The sequence below is a fragment of the Erpetoichthys calabaricus genome, chromosome 10 (assembly GCF_900747795.2).
Source record: "Erpetoichthys calabaricus chromosome 10, fErpCal1.3, whole genome shotgun sequence".
Taxonomy (NCBI): Eukaryota; Metazoa; Chordata; class Cladistia; order Polypteriformes; family Polypteridae; genus Erpetoichthys; species Erpetoichthys calabaricus.
In genome coordinates this window covers 26,467,275-26,480,713 of record NC_041403.2, presented here as the reverse complement: position 1 = coordinate 26,480,713, position 13,439 = coordinate 26,467,275, and the positions used below count along the sequence as shown (strand labels likewise).

The following is a 13,439-nucleotide window of genomic DNA, read 5'->3' as shown; positions in this document are numbered from 1 at the left end:
AAAAGAAAATGCTATTGGGACTAAGATGTCATAAACTTCAAACAAAGATACAATATGCTCAAAGAAATATTCGGTATGCTTTACATTTTACCAGAAATCTCAAAAGGGTATTGCATATATTGATCAGACGTGTTCTAAAAATGTTTTTTTTTTTTTATAAAGCATACTATTTATAGGCAATGAGTCCCAAGGGTTTAAATCATAAGACTTGACTTATAGGCAAATTAGATACTTTAATCTTCGTTAAAATACTGTATTGGCTTTGGATAAAGTGTGAAGTTGCACTAGATGCAACTAATATGCAGTATATTGGAAATAATTAACAGAAAGTGGAAAATATTAAGACTGCATCATAGCACTTTGAGACGTGAAGAAAAGTTATGTAATAACCCCTTCACTAAACTCTCTTAATTTACTTTGAAATATTGTAATAAACAACTCCAAGAACATAACATTTCATAATGTGCCTGGCTTAACCTTAACACAGTAGCTACTTTTATTTATTCATTTTTTTCTGTTCTAATGAAATGCTTTATATACATTATTACATGGTCCAAAATGCTATAATTTAAATACTATGAAAAGAATATAGTGCCTTGAAAAATACTCACCCCTCTTTCCTTTTTTTGACATTTAACAGTCTTACAATGTGGGCTATTATTTCAATATGAAATTTATAAATTACACATTCCTCTTCATAGGGCCTGTGCTGAAATCAAATAAAATGAACATCAAGAAAATATAACTGTCAGTTATTTTATGTATTCATCCTGCTATACATTTTTGAATTTTTGAACCAGTTCAGGCAGCTACTATAGGACAGGCAATAATCTTTATGGATGCGCCTCAATTGACTTTGAAAATTATGATGGAACTACAGTAGCTGTGTAAGCCCTTGCTGTAAAAATCCCGGGGTCCTACAAACTATTGAAGTCGTCAGAAAAAAAAATTGAAATGTAGAGATGTCAGGTAATTGAAAGGAACTACTCTGGACCTTTCTCTCCTAGGAAGTTTCGTTTTGCCGATGTGCTCTCATCGTTTGTGTATTAGCAGTGGAAGGAAAAGTAAAAGGGATACCATTTTGCTGATGTGCTCTGTATTAGCGGCTAAGCGAGTGACTCTTTCATCCGAGGTTTTGTTTTGCCGACATGCTGGTCTCGCTTGTGTATCCTCGAAGGTGGAGCCCTTACCACGACTCCACTTCTCATCTCCGGGCTGGACAGACAGACACACACACTTCCACGCGTAGACGTTTATATATAAGATATTTTTCCAAACTTCCTCAAAGAAATTGCTCTATTTGTGTACAGTTAATTTAGGAACAGTAATTGTTAGCAATTCTGAAGTCATGATAAAGATTTTCAATGAAATTAAGGTCAGGAATACATCTGATTGGTGAAATTTGCTCAAGCGGTTTTAGCAGTGAATTTACTGGTTTGCTGATGACCTTGTTTGCTGATTTTGACCTATCGTCAATTCCACTGATTGCAGCACATGATTAACAAAGGCACAGCCCTGTCTATTGAAGGTCCCACAGTTGACATTTTTTTCTTAGAGCAAAAAACAACCAATGAGGTCAAAGAAATTACATGTACCCGCAGAGCTTAGGGACAGGATTGTGTTGAGGCACTGATCTGGGGAAGGCTACAAAAATTGATTCAGCATTGAAGGTTCCCAAGAGCATGGTTGCTTTGATAGTTCTTAAATGGAAGAAGTCTGGAACAGCAATGACTCTTTTTATAGGTGGGCACTCAGCCAAACTGAGAAGTTGTAGGAGAAGAGGAAGAGGAAGAGAGGTGACCAAAAACCAGACTGCCACTCTTGCTGAGCTTCTTAGAATCTGTGTGGACATGGGAGTAGTTACCAGAAGGACAACAATCACTGCAATACATCACTGATTTGGCCACAATAACAGAGTGCCCAGACAGAAGCCTCTCCTCAGTAAAAGACACATGAAAGCCCACTTAGAGTTTGCAAAAAGGCACCTAAAGAACTTTCAGATTGTGAAAAACAAGATACTCACATCTGATCTGCCGTGTCTGGAGGAAACCAGGCATTGCTCATCTCCTGTGCAATACCTTTCCAATGGTGAAGTATGGTGGTGGTTACGTCATCATGCTGTGGGGTTGTTTTTTTAACAGCAGGGACTGGGAGACTAGTGAGCGTTGAGGGAAAGCTCAACAGAGCAAAGTACTGAGCTGCCATTAATGAACACCTCCTCCACAGTACTCTGAACCTCTGATTGGGCCAATAGTTCACCTTCTAATAGGGCAATGACACTAAGCTGGAAGCAAAGACATCACAGGAATGGCTTAGGGACAACTCTGAGAATGTCCTTGAGTGACCCAGCCAATGCCCAGACTTGAACTCAACTGAACATCCTTGCAGAGACCTGAAAACAGCTGTTTGCTGATGGTCTCCATCCAACCTGAGAGAGCTTGAGAGGATCTGCAGAGAAGAATGACTCATTATTCTCAAATCCTGGTGTGTGAAGCATGTCGTGTCACACCCAAGAAGACTCTAGGCTGCCAATAAGTGATGCGTAAAGGGTCAGAATACTAATGTGAGCGCAGTTTTCAATTTTTTTTTATTTTTAATAAATTTGCAAACATTTCTAAAATCCTGTTTTCATTTCATCATTCGGGTTATTGAGTGTTGCTTGAAGTGGGGAGAAAATGTAATATAGCAAAATGCGACGGATGTGAGTACTTTCTAAAGTTACTATCTGTTCAATTCCTCAGGACAGCATCACACTTTTTAAATAGCATAACATAAGCCTTTTATTTTTTAAGTAGGTATTACAATTACACCTGCAAACCGTGCAGGAAAGGGAAATTTGCTAAACTTGCAGTGAAGTTGAAAACTCACTAACAGTCCTCTATTCAAGAACCTATACCTAAGGAAAGGTACAGCATGCAAAACTGGCAAGGATGGCAGGCCTTTCTTTATATTTTTACAAGATGGAATGGTAGAAATTGCTGGGATAGTATGGTTGGGTACTAATAGTCAATTTGAAAGCATTATCTTGTAATGCTTCTCCATCAGTAGGCATATGGAGGTAATAGAGGGGATAATGGAGGAAATGATGAGTGACTTCTCTTAATTTTCAGTTGTGCTGGATGAAAGTTCAGCCATCAATGACCAGTTTAAGCAATAGTAATATTGCTAATTTGGAACAGAATGTGATGGCCATCAGGCTGGAAAAGGTCAGTCTATATACCAATACTAATGAGTTTGCAAATGATCACACAATTTCTCTTATATCACATGCCAGCAAAGATCATCTAGTGCAATTTAGAACCCGATATGAAAAAAGAACTACCAAACGTACAAGCTGGATTTAGGAAAAAACAAGGCACAAAAGACACGACTGCCGATGCATACTGGATACTTGAAAAAGCCAAGAAATACCAGAACAAAGTTAATGTATGCTTTAATGATTAGAGCAAGGCCTTCAATTCTGCTGGCGTCATCAAATTATGGAATGCCCTAAGGAAAATGGTTATACCTCAGCATCTCATTGTCCACATTCAGAATCTATACACGGGGCAAGAGGCAACTATTAGAGGAAAGGTTGCTGGTTCCAAATCGGCAAAGGAGTTTTGGCAAGGTTACATACTCTCTCCATACCTATTCAACTTACTGTATATGCTGAACTTAAAATGAGAAAAACTGGGCTAGAAGAAGATGAATGTGGATTAAAACTAGTTGAAGAAACATCAACACCTTTCGATAAGTGGACAATACCACACTGATTGTGGAAAAGGAAGAAGACTTATACACCCTAATAATGGAAATAAAGGAACAAAGTGAGACAATACGACTAGAACTGAACTCCCAGGACACTAAAGTGAAGACAACAGGTACAACAGTGAATTTTAGGGTTGATGGCAAAGATGTAAAAGTGGTAGATAGTTCCTTTCTTCTAGGATCAATTATTAACTGTAAAGGATCCAGCAGTCAATATATTCTCTTCAGGTTTGCTCTAGGAAGAGCTGCCATGTTATTCTTAAGTCCCTATATGTTTATGGGGAACTGTTTTGAAAGTTCACCTGCTTTGGGTAAAAAAACTCTTTGCTTTTGTCACTCCTTTTTTTTCTGGTCGTCATTTGAGTTCAGGGATAAAGAATGAACGGCCCCTATAGTCCACACTATTCATACTCCATGTTCATAATGCTCTGTTTGTTACACAGAATGCATTTTCTTGTCGATTATTTAAATAACCTTCCCATAATATGCTGTCATGAACAAACCAGATTTGATGTTAATTGTTACACTCAGATTTTTTACATGATGGTAGCTTTACAGATTTTTTTTTTTTTGTAATGTGTCAGGAATGTGTGGACAGTTATTGTTATTATTTTTTTTGTATTTGTCTCAATATGTATTCAATTTTATTCCCATGTGTTATTGCTTTTCTTTGTTGTTTGTATAGCATTTTGGTCAGGAACACAAAAATATTTCATTTCTGATGCTTTTGGTTTTTTCCGATGTATTGTTAATTTGTGTTGCGAGGGTAAATCAAAAAGTAAAGTTTGGAAATTACATGGTAATCACAACAGATAGAGGCTGAGGCAATACAATCCGTTAGCAATGGCGTATGGGTAGTTTGAACCTGCACAGTGCACTGCTTCTGTCTATCAGTTTTATATGTTGTAGCTAACATGTCATTTTTAAATTTCCTTTAGTTTTTGATTTTCCATCATTTTCAAAGTTTTAAGGGGTACACACCTATGCTAGCGTGATTGTACTATACAAGAATTCAGAACAGACAACTAACTGTTCAAATATTCGCTTGTCAAAGGAAAGACTCTTTTAGAGCCTGCTATTCAAACAACAACTAAAAAAAACATTTAAAGGGAAGGAAATCTGCAGTGACTTATATTTTCATTTCATGGCTGTGATTCTAGATTAGTCTTTGTAATGTGAAGAACGGTTTACAACAAATTCCATCTACTGACCATCCCCAGATAGTTGCCTGCTGACTGCTATAAGAAAGAACTTGACAATTTCTGTTGCTTTCAAATTGCATTTGTTCCTGGGATTTCCAGCTTGATCTGCCAATTGTCCACTTTCTTCAGTGTATACTCTGACAGTATGCTAGTATTTGTAGTTCAAAGTGAATAAACACATTCTTAATTGTTTCGCTCACACATGGATGTGGCCCCCTTACTTGGTTTGAAATTCTGTGTGGCCTTTAAGCCAAAACATTTGCCAAACTTTAGTTTAGACAGACACTCAGTGTTAAGAAGTGTATTGTTGTAGTTTTGAATTTTTTTCACTTGTGTAGAATGGACTAAAATGTACTCTAAGTCATGTAATTCTTTTTGAAATGTATTTGCAGTTATGATTTTCATACTTTAAAAAAAGAATAAAAATGTTAGGCCTCTAAAAGAACCATAAACCAGGCCAGGGCTTTCCATAGACTGCCTTGAATAGGCCTCTCCCCAGGCACCCTGACCTTCCAACCCTACACAGCCCAAAAAGAGGATCAGTATCTGCATTTATCAACTGTCTTGGAGTTAGGGAATTGAACTAAAATTCTGACTAGGATAAGAATTTGTCTTCCCTAGTGTAGGACATAAGAAGTAGTTAGGAAACGTCCTATACCCTGCGAGGAACAGTAGTTCATATCTGAAAATGAATGACATGACTATACAGCACCCGAGCCATAAAATAGCACACATGAAGACATTTTTGTAGTTTCCTTGGAAATCATCATAACATTTTGCAGTTTTCCGATACTATAGCAAAGGCTTCACCACAAATATAATAATAACGGAAATAATAATAATAGTTAAAGTAGGAGGAGTTGAAGAAGGAGGAGGAGGAAAACGCAATAAGGTAGTTTATTGAGCTAAGCTGCACTCACTTGTTGCCACTTTTCAGTACTATCAAGAATAATACATTTTGCATCCATGACCACCTGTTGCTGAAACTGTGGTATTGCTTGCAATTCACATATGCACGCTCATCCACTCTTGGGGAAATGTTTATTTGTGTGCCATCAACCACACCAACGACTTCAGAGAAAAACAATTATTTATATAAATGCAGCTTGCTTTAACATTTTCTCATATGGAGTGGTGGAAAAATGTATAAATCTGTGTATTACCTCACAAATTAGAAGAGTGTTCAAAGTTTGGTACAAAATTTGAGAAAAGGTTGGTTGTTACTCAACTCATCGCTATTGCAAAATTGCATTTTTTCATGGCCTCAAAGCATAACATTCCCAACACTTTCATTTCATCTAGATATAGATGATGGATTGATCACATTATGTACAATGTCTGTTACTTATTCCATGTCTGTCAAATCAAAATCTTTTTACAACTTCATCATAGTCCAACTCCTTTCCTGGAATGTGCGTGTCTACCTGAACGCCATCTTTTAGCCTCTCCAAGCGAAGATAGATAGCTCAGAAGCTCTCTTAAATTCATAAATTGTTGAAGTTAGGAGTAGTTTCCAAAATTAGGAAAACTGTGTGGCAGATTGCCAGGGTCATTACCTGGCTGGGATGCCTAAAAGGACCGGAAGGTGGCAGGAATAGCTTCAGGGCCACGAGGGGGCAACCGCCCTGGAGCAGGAGAGGACCACGGGAGAAGAACAAAGAGCTTCTGGCCTGTTGGGACCCGTGGCCACTGCCAGGGGGCGCCTTAAGCCAGGTAGGACTTGGAAATAGTTACTTCCGCCACACTCGGCAAGATGGCGGAGGAACCTGCCAGGAACGCCCAGAGTGCTTCCGGTGCATAGGGCAGCACTTCTGCCACACCAGGAAGTGCTGCCGGATGGACGTCATCAGACACCTGGAGCACATCCGGGCAGGGATAAAAGGCACCAATGGGGGCACAGAATACCTTCACACCTGCCCCTCAATACCATTTTTTGAGCTGAAGTTTGCCAGCTAGGCAGTCTGGCTTTCCTGTGGAGGTTGATTGAGAGTCCAGCAGAGAATCACTTGCCAAACTTGTTTGAGGCACTTCCCACAATCCTGTTGTAAAATTCACTATCTTGACTTAGTCTTAGGGGGTAAACATGAACACTTCTCACTAAAGAAATACTAATATTACATTGCTTTGCCTAAGTTACAATAAAGACATACAAAATATTTATCAACTTGTATACAAAATTTCACACCACAACAGTGTTACTCTGAGATTGTTTTGCAGGTTAAGACTGTTCATCTACTCTGTGACATTTGATAAATTTAGCCACTGCTTACGAAAGTTTGAAAGACTGTAAATGTTCCAAGAAAATGCCAAAAGTGTACAAAAAATATCCCACAAGGGTGAGGAACTGTAAAGTACGAAATCTTCACAAATGCTGATATTTATTTCTTACAATCAAAAGGATAATAAAAAATGGCAAAAAAGAACACACAAACAGGAAATAAGGATTTGTCTAAATGGCAATCCAAGGTGAACAGTTTCCAATATGAAATCCTAAAGTGAAACCACAAAACAGAAACAAAAACTGCAGAATTCAAAAGAAAACCTTTCCTGCACTCTCCACAAACATCACTCAATGAACCACTGTAGGATCCTCTCCCAGCTTATTTATGTATCAGAAAAAGTGGGAATTGGTCCATTTTGATAGGCCCTCAATGGAAATTAATACATCTTTTGTGAAAAGAAAAGAAAAGCCTGCTGCACCTGTGCCCACCTGCATTTAAGGAAGATTTTTTATTGAGTACCTGAGCTGCATTTCAGCTCTCTGTATAGCCAACATTTGGTCAGCTTGCTGTTTAGATTTATTTCATAACTACAATTCATCTATTAATCATAGATGAATTGGCATTTTTGCAGAGACTCCTGGAGACAAAAAAGTACTTTAAAATATTCATCTTAAGCTTATAACTGCAAGTGAAACCCTTATCACCATGATGGGAAAAAAATGCATGGATAAGCAGATGCTGGCTCTGTAATGGGATGGGACTTGATTCAGCCACCAAAGGCAACACCTTTCCTACAAATGAGACTCATGCATCTCATGATTTTGAAATAGGTTCCTCTTTGGAGCAGGAATCTGGGCTTTATAATATATAGCATGAAGGTGGTCTTTAAGCTGTTAATCAAGGTAATTCCACCTTATGGGGTTCCACTTATAAAACACAAGCAACACAGGAGAATGTGTATTACTGTAAGCAATTAGTAAATAATAAAAAAATAAAAATAATAATTCAAGAAAATATATCAATGATCATCAGAGGTATGTGATACCCCAGTGGGACGAGAGGGGGCACTGTGGTTAATAGTCTTGTCACCTTTTGTTTCCCTCACAGTGCAGAGAAGATGTCCAATGTGTAGGCAATTGAGACACAGAAGCCCCACTCCTTCTGACCCGGACAGTGTAATAAGCGGATGGCCCTAAAAGGTGACGTCGCTTGTTAAACCCAAGAAACAACAAGTGACAGCCTTCAGAGGGCCATTTCCATGCTGATTTTCAGTTTCTGCACACCTCGAGTGCCTATTTCATTTCTTTTTGAAACTATTTTTGTTTTTTGTATTAAACAGGACAGAACTTTTGGCGCCTCAGCTTTTCTTCGGGATCTTGTTAAATGTGTGTTGTTGACCACCTATAATAAACACATAAAATATAATGATTTAAAATCAACAAAGAAAACACAAAAAGGAATAATAAACATAAGCCAGAGAGCACACCCTGGCTAAAGCATTTGTACCCTTTCCTAGACTCTAATAAGAGTCTTTTACTTGCTTTAATGTGTTCATTTTCAAGTTTTCTTTTGAAATTCTCCCAACTTTATTTGGAACATTTTAGATAAAGGGAGAATTATCTGCATAAATGCATTTACAGCACAATCCATTAGTTCAGTGGTCTTCAGGTTCAGCACTGGAGGGCCCCTGCTTCATTTACCACCCAGGTGAAGTCCATAAATAAATTATACGTCTTCTTAATATTCAGTAATGGATTTATCAGAACAAATATGGATTGCTGTTACAAAGAGGATTAATATGTTTTAATCTAACGCTTTGTTTTTCATTTTCATTAAATTGTTTATACACTTTATACTTGACTTGGCCTACAAAGGTTTGTAGGTCAGTGAGGGAACAATAATAATTTCAAAAATGAAAATGTGAGATACAGTAATATAAAAAGATTGTGGGGCACTCTGCATTAAATATAACAGATTGTATTGGATCAATTTTCTGTGTTTCTAAAAAAATTATTAGAATAGACTTGAAAGGTAGGACAGGGATTTGAAACCCAAAATTTCATGGAAAAATGTAATTATCTAAATTCTCACAGACTTATTTTGAATTTTGTAGCTCAACATCTATAAATGTACCTTGAATCTGTGTCAACAATCGCCAAGAAAGGTGGGAAGCGTTGGCCCTCCATTTAATAAATGCTCCAGACTCTATAGACTTGCACATAAAACCAAGCAAAATATGCAAAACCACCAATTTGCTTACTGTGCAACCAGAAGTGTTGAAGATGCTCTGCTTGTTATCTTATTTCAAATCAAAACTTTTCTTGATCAACCTACATATGTCAGAGCACTATTTTTAAATTTTTCTTTAGCATTCAATACCATATAGCCTCACATACTGATTGGAAAACTGAATAGTATCAATGTAAACCCATTTATCACATTATGGATTCAGGACTTTTCTTTAACACTAGAGTGTCTGAAGCCAACGAAAAAAGATGTAATCCCGGTCCACCTTAAATTCCTTTACACCTCTCTTCATCAGCGTCTTTGTTTTACAAATATGTCGATCAGCACAGGCTGCAAGCAGCCTGCTATCTCATCCCCCCCACCAACACAGCTGAAGTTGGACAGAAAGTTCTCCCAGCTCAAGTCTGTTTATCTTGGTGTGAGGTGTCTGAAATTGTATTGTGTAAATAATATATTGTTATTTGGAATACATGCATTTCATGTGTGTTCCGTGTCTACAAAGATCTGGGTAAATGTAGGATAACAGGGAATGCGAGGCAAGAAATGTTGAACACATAACTAAAACAGAAACTTTTTCATGTTCTACTAATAATTGAACTCCAAAATTCAAATAAACACTTTCACAAATGTACAAGTCTAACAAAACAAGTGCCCTTTTTTTCAAGAATATAACCAAAGAAAAAGAAATTGATTTAAAATACAACATTGACATAATTGCTTGGCTGGTGCAGAGGTAAGAAACTTTGTCTCAAAAACAAGAGGTTACGGGTTTGATTCCAGGTCCTTCCTGCATTTACTGTTTCGATAGTGAGCTGCTCTTATTGTTACTATTATAGAATAAAAGCATACATTTAATTTGAGTCTATAACAGCCGATGTACATTTATGGTACTTGTAAAGGTTAGTTTTTTTTTTTTTTATGCTCTCAGTCATGTTCACGCTCGCCCCGATCTGACACTGCTGTTTTCAAAAAAAGACGTGCTATAACAGAGGTGAACTCAGATGTGGATGAGGGTTCTATATCGGAGAAAGAGAATAGAAGCCCTCCCCACAAAAAACGTCCACTCACATATAAGAACAATGCAGCTGCACCAGGCATAAAGGTGAAAGATGGCACCGTTTGGATGCAGCAACAGGTCGGGCATCATCCTGCCAGTGAATCTGCCACGCACATGTCCTTCAATGAAACAGCAGGGCCTGCAGAGCTTGCCAAGGTGTCATGCAAAACCTGTTTGTGATTATTTTTTTAATGGTCTTTATATAAAAAAATGTATATGTTACTTATATAAAAGCCAGAATGTTATTTACTTATATCTATATTTTTATCTTCCTTAAGTGTAAAGTCAAAGGTAGACTGCAGAGCTTCCTGTGTTAGATAGATAGATAGATAGATAGATAGATAGATAGATAGATAGATAGATAGATAGATAGATAGATAGATAGATAGATAGATAGATAGATAGATAGATAGATAGACGTAGGCATCTATCTATCTATCTATCTTTATTGTGTAAAAGGTAAAACTCCTGTGCTCTTTAGATGGCATGGTGGCCCCTGTTGTTTTATTATTTACAGATCATCTTTAACCTACACCCTACAGGATACACCTGAGCATAATTTGGAGTGCCACAATAAAGGGTTTGAATACTTCTATGAATGATAGATTTCAGTTAGTTAAATGTTAATAAATTTGTAAACCTTTCAGAAACATTAAGATATGTTTAATTTTATCATTATATGTTACGGAGCATAGATTGATGGGTAAAAATGGCAAATTTATCTATTAAAATAAAATCTACAACAGAATGATGTGCAGAAAGTGAAGGAGTCCAATTGCATTCTGAATCCACTGTAAAAGCACTCAAAAAATTGTAGAGGAGAGCTATTACACTGATTCCAGGACTCCACTGTATGAGTAATGATAAATATTGAAGACAAAGACAACTTTTCATTTTAACCAAAGACAATGGGTGACTGTGATGTCCCCCCGTGCTTTTGAACCCTTCCACAGACCTAATCCTGAGGCATCTTGTATTTCGTCACCATGATAAACCAGGGTGGAAATAACAAAGACACAAATGATGCAGTTAAACAGTATAACTGTTTATTCCAGTGAATGCCAGTAATTAAGAGTTTATTATCAAAGCAATGACACAATTAGATAAATCAAAGGCTAATGAATATTTACAGTGGTGCCAAAAAAAATACATGCAAAGAAGAAAAAGAAAAACAATTTTATTCCACCCTAGAATGACCTCAGTTCAGGAAGGACAACCCACCCAGCAAATAATAAAGAAAAACAGTTAAACAAAAAACAAACTTTAAAAAGACTGCAAAATTAGGCACACCACCTATTCCCACACACCTTCTTGAAGTCCAATAACCTGGAGGTGATAAAATCTGCTCCAAATTGTTCATCAGATCCAATTTCTATACCCCAGAGTGTCAAAGGACGACCTCTTGTGGCTGCTTTCTGGTGTTACACTCTGGCATGATCTCCCAGCCTACATTTACTGTCGTGCGCCAGTCTCTGAAGATGCTTAGACGCTCACCTCATGACATGCTCTAAGCAGGTGATTACTTTCTATCTGGGCATTTTCAGACTTGTGTGCCCATTCATGCTGGCATGCATGTGAGAGAACGAATACTTGTCTAAGTTAAACTATTCCTGAACTTCCTCTCAGCCCTTAACTTACTAACAGCTCTAAAGACAGCTGGCACATGAGCCCTGTCCTTGCCAGTAACTAATGTGGTGCCCTTTTATCTACCAAAACAAAGTAACCATGGGGTGACGGCGCTTTTATTTTCAGAGAGCATGTGTAACTCTGTAGGCTTCTGGGCCCCACATGTCTCTTAGGCGCACTTTTACCAATAGCAACTGCCAAGATATTTCTTACTGGAGTGCTACAAGATAAGTTTATCAATTTATAAAAAAACAAAATAGGGCTATAAATAAAGATTTTTAGTTTGAGTTTTTTAGTTTTAGTTAGTCGCCATTATTGTTTTCCCAGTGTCAGGACTTGGCCAATGGATTCTCAGTGATGTCATTGCCGATCTGGCCTTCTTGCCTAGGAAGAGAGGAGAAAATTAAAATAAATAAATAAAATGGAGTATTTCAACGGAAGCAAAGTGAGGGACTTACTGAGTTATGTTGGGTCGCTAAATATTAATGAGGAGCAACCTGAGTCGCCAGAATATGAATGATGTTTTCACAGTGGGTAATGGGGGCCCATCTACCATTAGTGATAGTCAAAAAACAGACAGGAAGAGAGCAAAGTGCCTCCAATCAAGTAAGGAACCACCATGCAAGAGAGGTTGAGACACACAATGTTAACAAAGAAAGATGTGAGAGGAGTGTTGAGAGTACATTTAGGAAAAGAGATATCAAAAATCAATTATTTTAAAATGTATTTTATTACCTGATCTTGATGGGAAAACAGAGCTGGTAGTAAAGTAAATACACTTCAATTAGAAAATACATCTTCATGCAGAAATTCCACTTAAGGAACTTTTAGCTCTTAAGTGGACATGATTTCTGCCCCAGGATAGGTGAAAAGCAACCAAACAGCAGCATTGAATTGTAATAGTTATTCTCATAAACCACTTCTTAGAGTATGTTCTTATGCTTTTATGGTAATAATAAAAAAAAAATAGCTTAACATAACAATTTCAATTGACTTAAGCACATTCTGGTCCACAGAGACTGAGGTGCTGTTCCAGCAACATTGGGCTCAAGGCCAGAAACACCCCTGGACTGGACACCAGCCCATCACAGTGCTCACTGCCACACAAATACAAATACAAAGTCCGATTTAAAGTCCGAGATTGACCCAAGCTCAAGTCCTAGTCAGGCCACCATCTACTTGGAGTTTATACATTCTTCCCACCTAATTGTTAATTGTATTTGAGTATCGTAGCTTTCAGCCAATTTATGATGATGATATAACAATTTAGTTAACCTGATTCTCTAAAGTTGCCCTGTAGATGCCTGTGTCTCTTCCAGGATTGGTTTCTCCTTA

At 37.5% G+C, this 13,439-nt stretch overlaps 1 protein-coding gene across 2 annotated transcripts in view; it reads left to right on the top strand.

Annotated features, from left to right (window-relative positions):
* Positions 1–13,439, top strand: part of LOC114658899 (BMP/retinoic acid-inducible neural-specific protein 3-like) — a 492,078-nt gene that overhangs the window by 183,467 nt on the left and 295,172 nt on the right. The window lies entirely within an intron of this gene.